The sequence below is a fragment of the Cornus florida genome, unplaced genomic scaffold (assembly GCF_030987335.1).
Source record: "Cornus florida cultivar Cherokee Brave unplaced genomic scaffold, ASM3098733v1 CherokeeBrave_3.0.0_Hap2_Chr03, whole genome shotgun sequence".
NCBI classification, from domain to species: domain Eukaryota; kingdom Viridiplantae; phylum Streptophyta; class Magnoliopsida; order Cornales; family Cornaceae; genus Cornus; species Cornus florida.
In genome coordinates this window covers 84,622,406-84,629,169 of record NW_026775573.1, presented here as the reverse complement: position 1 = coordinate 84,629,169, position 6,764 = coordinate 84,622,406, and positions in this window count along the sequence as shown.

The window sequence follows — 6,764 nt, the reverse complement described above, 5'->3', positions numbered from 1 at the left end:
GGTGTGCTCGATAGCAGTTGAATCCACTTTTACAAAATGACCATTTTGCCCCTAGGTTCCTTTTTGTCCGTTTTGAAAGGACACTTCCGCATTTGTTTTCCTTTGGGTTCCATGACCTCATTGAGGGTCACATTGGTGCCTTAGAGACACATTGTATCTTTAGAGACCATTGTTTCACCTTTCGCTTCCACATTTTGGATCCGTTATCGGGTCATCTTTTTGTCATCACTGACGCACCGGGTTTACAAAACTTGGGCCGTCACAGTACACGACTTGTTAAAAAGTGAAAATGAATCCTGTACAAGGATCCAGGCTCAAAACAAGGCATTTAACAATAATTTTCATTAATTGCACAATGGCCCTTCTAAAAAGTGAAAACTGCACAACTGGCCCAAAATGAAAATATCTTCCAAAAATATTTTCTTAAAAACCGCTGAAATAAAATATCTTCAAAAGATATTTATGAAAAACACCCCAAGAAAAGAAAAAGTTTCTAAAGAACTGTGCATCCATACCCCTATGGACACCGGGAGCAACCAGAGTACTTTTTTGTAAAAGTAAAGATACGTATTTCGTGAAAACCACATAGAATGCAGATAGGTGAAGTCAAAAACCAACTCCAAACACAAAAAGTGTGGTTGTGCCAACAAAGTGACAAACAGGGAAAAAGACGAAAAGTAAATAGTGTCCGAAAAATGAAAATGTGAAAATGACACGGTTCTCAAAGGAAGTTGTCAATCCAAAGAAAAGAGTCTCGGAAATCATTCTAGAGCAATCAAGACAACACTAAGTGATGAGAAACTGAACTCAAAAAGGAAAAGATCAACGGAAAAAAAATAATCCTTGAAAATCTGAGAAAAGGAAAGGAAGGAAAATGACCGGGTCATTACAGTTCATTTCTTTTTAGGTTTGACATTCTTGCTTCATTACTTGGCTCATTTGAGTTCCATGGCTTCATGTGGAGTCATTTTGGTGCCTTAGGGATGACGTACATCTCTAGAGGCCATTTTACATCTTTCACTTCCGCATTTCGGATCCGTTATGGGGTCATCTTTCGGTTCATTACTGACGCACCGAGTTGCAAAACTTGGGCCGTCATAAGTGGTATCAGAGCTCCTAGGTTTGAATACCTTGGACGACGGGCTTTGGGTGCATATCATGCTTTTGTTGATGTACTTCGATATTTTCACATGCCTTTGATGACATGTTTTAGTGTTGTAACATGTTTATGTGTTTCTTGATAACACGTTTGGTATTATGACATGTCTCTATGCTTATATGCTTATGTGTTTAAAAGTATCCTTGTTTGACATGTATGCTTATTTGCTTAAGTACTTAGCCCTTTAGACAGCTTTCTTTGATTGCTTTAGCATGACTGTATGTTGCATATATTGACGTGCTATTTATTTGATGCATTCAGTGAGTGAGTTGCATTCGATCATAATAACTCGTGCTATTATTAATCTCGCTTCCTTTTCACGCATATAGTGTCACACTCTTGACTCGCGAAGAGCCTTCTCATTAGTGCTCGGGTGAGCGTAGTGTTGTAATCTCCATCTGGTGAGATAAGACGTAGGCCACAGAGGCACCATTTCATCTCATTTTCTTTTGTCCTTTCGTGGTGTAGTCATGGTAGTGTTAGAGGTGTCAGTATCATCTCTCAGGACTTTGTAGGGGTCTTGACATCATGATGTCATTGAGGTCTTTGTTTCTAGCGTCATAGGACGATGAATAATGACTGACTCAATTCCTTCCTTGGGGAGTCGGGAGTTACTTTGCGAGCCTCAGGGCAAGGTTCTCGTGTTCCTTCTTGTGTTGCCTCGGACAGCTCTTACAAGCTACGGTTGGGATGTGAGTGGTTTCGTGTAATTAAATGCATTGGTACAATTAATTGCTCTCCCATATCTTTAGAGACTTAGGGCGTTGTGTAAGGGTTCTGGTAGAATCCTGTAAAGTTCCTATTAAACTCGTTGGCATCTTGGATTGGTGGTTTTCTTGTTGACGTCTCGTAACGGTTAGCATTGGGGCTATCCATTTCGTTGTTGTCTTGTTTAGTGTGGTGTGGAGATTCCATCAGGGTGTGAACTAGTCTTGGGAAAGACTTGCTGACCCTATGTCGTGAGGACCTTAGTGGTCATTAGGGGGATGATTCCTTTCCTCATAGTGAGAGATTGGACTCATCTAGGTTTTGTGTTACGTTTTATGAGAAGTTCGTCCTTTTGAGAGGCATTCTATTCATTTTTTCTTATTTTGTGCAAATTCCATTTGTAACATCACTTTTACATATTTATGAGCCCTATTATTTTCGGGCATTCCTTAGAAACATGTTTAGGATATATGACTATGTGGTAGTCCGTGTGAGGATATAGATGATACGTTTTCATATACTGTATCCGTTTAACATGCTAGGGCCATTAGTGGTGTGTAACGTGTCATCGTTTGTTTGACCCCTATGTGATAGGTGGTTTATTTGGTTTACCTTATGTGTACTGTGTGCTTAGTACTAAGGTATTATTTGATTATGTCATTTGATTTTGTGAGTACCTTCTATGCGAGTATTTGGTTTATACTGTTTCATCTTTCCTGCACTTATGCTGGGGTTTTGTGAACTTGGTTGTCGGGATTTTCATGTGTGACCTACGTAGTAGACTTGGATTTTGAGGTTTTAGTTGTCCACTATAGGGATTTTAATCCAGCATTTTCTCTTTTGCATGTAGCCTTACGATAGGCCAACTTCAGATTTGTGCTTAGGTTTTCAGTTTTGTGGGTCCAATCCATTGGCTTGAGGGCACAGACTTGTCAAGCTATGGATTTGGGACTGGTGTTGTTTGTGATGGCCCAAGTTTTTCAACCCAGTGCGTTAGTGATGACCCAAAAGTTGACCCGATAACGGATCTGAAATGCGGAAGGGAAAGATAAAACCATAGTCCTTTGAGATATAAACCATCTCTAAGACACCAATGTGACATTTCATGAAGTCACAGAACTTAAAGAGAGTGAAGGAGGAAACTAGAGTTAAAACGGGCAAAATCTATTAATCAAAGGGCAAAGTGGTCAATTCACAAATAAAAAGAGAGAATTGACTCTAAACAAGTCAAACAAGGTGAATACAACCTAATCTAATCATTTCATAACATTCCAAGAGGTTCTAAGAACTTTGGCCAAGAATCCCACAAAAAACACTCTTTCCAGGTTTAAGCGAAAACTGATACTACCTCACTAAAACATGAATAACTATTACTGTGATTTGAATCTGAGAATTCTATTGCTACCATTGGAAAGTTGACTCAAAATCCTTGAATTTAGGCTTAAGATTCACCCCATTTGGATTAGAAATGAAGAAGTTATGACCCTTTGAAGTTAGAACATCAATGCTAAAACAAAATCTGGAAGGCTGGTGCATAAGGGCTATTCCGGTTGACCAAAATGGTATTTTGGACAACCAGAATGACCAAAAATTTTCCTAAAAACATATTTTTGAGGGGAGGTTGTTTCGGTAGACCAAAATAAGGCATCGGTCGACCGAAATGACCCTAAACAGTGAAAATGGCTACTGGAATGAGTGTTTTACTATGCAATGAAGTTCCCAAAAGCCATCAGTCGACCAGAATAGCATTTCAGACGACCAAAATGACTTGAAAAGGTGCTGTAGGACCTACTATATGCCAAAAACATTGTGGCTTAACCCAAAACTCGAATCCTATCATGAATTGGTTTGAAAACAAAGGTTTAAAACAGATTTTCAAGGAGATATGAGTATGTAGACATGTCAACAACCTTAATATGAATAATTGAATGTAAAACAATGGTTCATGGCTTCATACATGTTAATTATAAGAATTTCATATGCCAAACGTCCAAAGATGGTAAAAATAGATTTTTAAAGTAAAATTTGGTACCAAATGAATACAAGTACAAAAATGAATATGCTTGGCCCTTGGCCTCATTACATATATACTTATAGTGTCAAGAGTAAGCACTTAAGTATCATTACACATCAAGGAAGTTACATTAGCTTCTAAAATACCATACACCCATGGTATACAAAATATGACTTCAAAAGTAAGGCATGCTAAACACTTGCATATCAATATACAAAAATGCTTCAAATTGCTCATAAGCCCCTAAGGATGATGAGCATCCAAGAACATAGTCTCTTTGCCTGTAAAACAACCCAAACCACTAGGGTGAGTAATTAAGTTACTCGTAGGAAGAAGCATATGCGTATACCCTAAAGTTTCAATATCATTGCAAGATCAATATAGACGAATACAAGGGATCATTCCACTTAACGTCTATGTTCAAGGTATTCTAAGGGATCATCTTAAGCTAACTCAAATGATTATTCAACAACACATATCAGTATCAATGTACTTAACAACATCAATTCGCCAATAGCAAAAATCAGAAGTTACAATTAAACATTGGTTGTCAACTTGGAATTGAATGCGAAATCAATTAGTGGAAGACTTGGACATCATGTCTCGAACTAAACCAAGATCAAAACGGTTATTCTAGGCATTAACCCGCTGGGAAGACCACCCTAGTGCGCACTATCTCAATTGGGGAGAACTCATACCTCCCGTACTAAAGCCAAACTCTAGCCATATCACTTGTAACAATGTCCCAAGAGAATCTAAAATATAGCAAGTTCAAAACTCATACATAAATATTAAGGCATATATACCACCTTCCATGCACAAGTATTTTTGAAACCACATAAACCATGTCTTAGCGTTCCAAGTCTAAAATGACATAATAAATGACAAGTCCTTAACATGATATAATGTGCAAAATAATACCACCAACTTATCAATTTAAATCATACCTCAACAATAAGCTTTATATACTAACCTTTAACATTTTAGCAACAAGTTGCTAAAATAATCATAATAAGTCCTCAACAAGAATATAGAATTATCACCACCATAATATAACAATTCAAGCTAATAGAAATTGTATATAATATTTATAATTCTATAAAAGTTCTATATTACTACCATATGTGAAAATACTAGAATTTAGCATACTACTAAATTATATAATCCTTTTACGCATGGCATATACATATCATACATGCTTAAATCAATAAACCCTATGTCAATAAATGAGGGTTTCCTATAATATGCAAGACTATCATATTAAAAGCATATACACAATATATATTAAACCCCAAAGGATTTTAAAATACTTAAAGCATAAACATATTACCACTCCTACCTCAATAGAGAATTGAATCTCTATAATCCAAGCAACCAAGCTTAAAAATGGAAAACAATTCTAGGGTTTTGAAGAGGAGAGTAAGAGGAAACTTTTACTTCCCAAGGTTTTTAGTCTAAGGTGAGTGGAAGGAGGCCAAAAATGAAGTCAAAGCTATAAGCCAAGCTTTTCCTTCAATGGTGGCTAGGTTAGGGTTTTGAGAGTAAGTGAAATGAAAAAGATGAAGTGAAAAATGGTGAGTAGAGGATCTAGTATTCCTCCACTCATTATGTGCTCTTACACTACCTCTCACACATACACAATGCAAGACTAAAATGTGAGCCTACACTTGTCACAAATTCAAGGCTCCTTCCTAGGCTTAATCCTAAGCCTACACTTGTTAACCATCCAAGCCAACAAGTGAACCAATCCTAGGCCAACAAGTGGGTGAATCGCTACCCTCCAAATGTCAAGAGATTATGCATCCAAGTCACTCCACCCCATTGCCAACAAGCGGCACCATGAGAGTGTGACACTTATCACACTTTCCCAAAATTGCAAAAAAGTCATTTTTCAAAATATCTTCCAAATTAAATTGCAAAAAGGTCCCTATGATGAAAAATAATTATTTTACATAATTACACTAAAACCCCAAAATCAATAATATTTACAAGGACGTATGCATCCATGCCCTTTACAGAAAAGTAAACAACTAGAATATATTTTCTACAAAAGTAAAAAACACAAATGCCATGGAAATCAGATATCATAGATCCATGCAAAACCGGAATCAAATCCGAGCACAAAAAGTGAGGTTATGTAAGGAAAAATGATAAACAGGAAAAAGACGAAATAAGAAAAAGACAAAATAGGAAAAAGATGAAAAAAAGAAAATCACCGAAAAAGGAAAGGGAGGAAAAAGACCGGGTCATTACAACCTACCCTCCTTAAAGGGATTTCGTCCCTAAAATCAAGTCGTACATGAAAGAGAGAACAAATTGGGATACCGAGAGCGAACCTCCTGTTCGAGCTCCCAGGTAGCCTCCTCAACACCGTAATGTCTCCATAAGACCTTAACCAATGGAATGGTCTTGGTCTGCAAAACCTGCTTTCATAAATTAAGAATCTGGACTGGACCCTTCTCGTAGGTCATATCCTCATCAACAACAACAACTGTCCACCGTAAAATATGTGATGGATCCGGCTCGTACTTCCTTAACATAGATAAATGAAAGACGTCGTGAACCCTATCCAGGTCTAGTGGCAATGCCATACGATAAACAACTTCACCGACGCGCTCCAAAATCTGAAATGGTCCAGTGAACCTAGGAGATAACTTGCCCGTCTGCAGAAATCTCAGAAGTCCCTTCCGTGGAGAAATCTTAAGAAAGACGTGGTCTCCTACCTCAAAAGACAAGGATCTCTTCCTCCTGTCAGCATAACTTTTCTGTCTGCTCTGAGCTGTAGCCAACCGCTACCAAATCAACTTAATCTTCTTTGTAGTCTTAAAGACAATATCGGGACCCAAGGCGATTGCATCACCTACCTCGGTCCAATAAACTGGA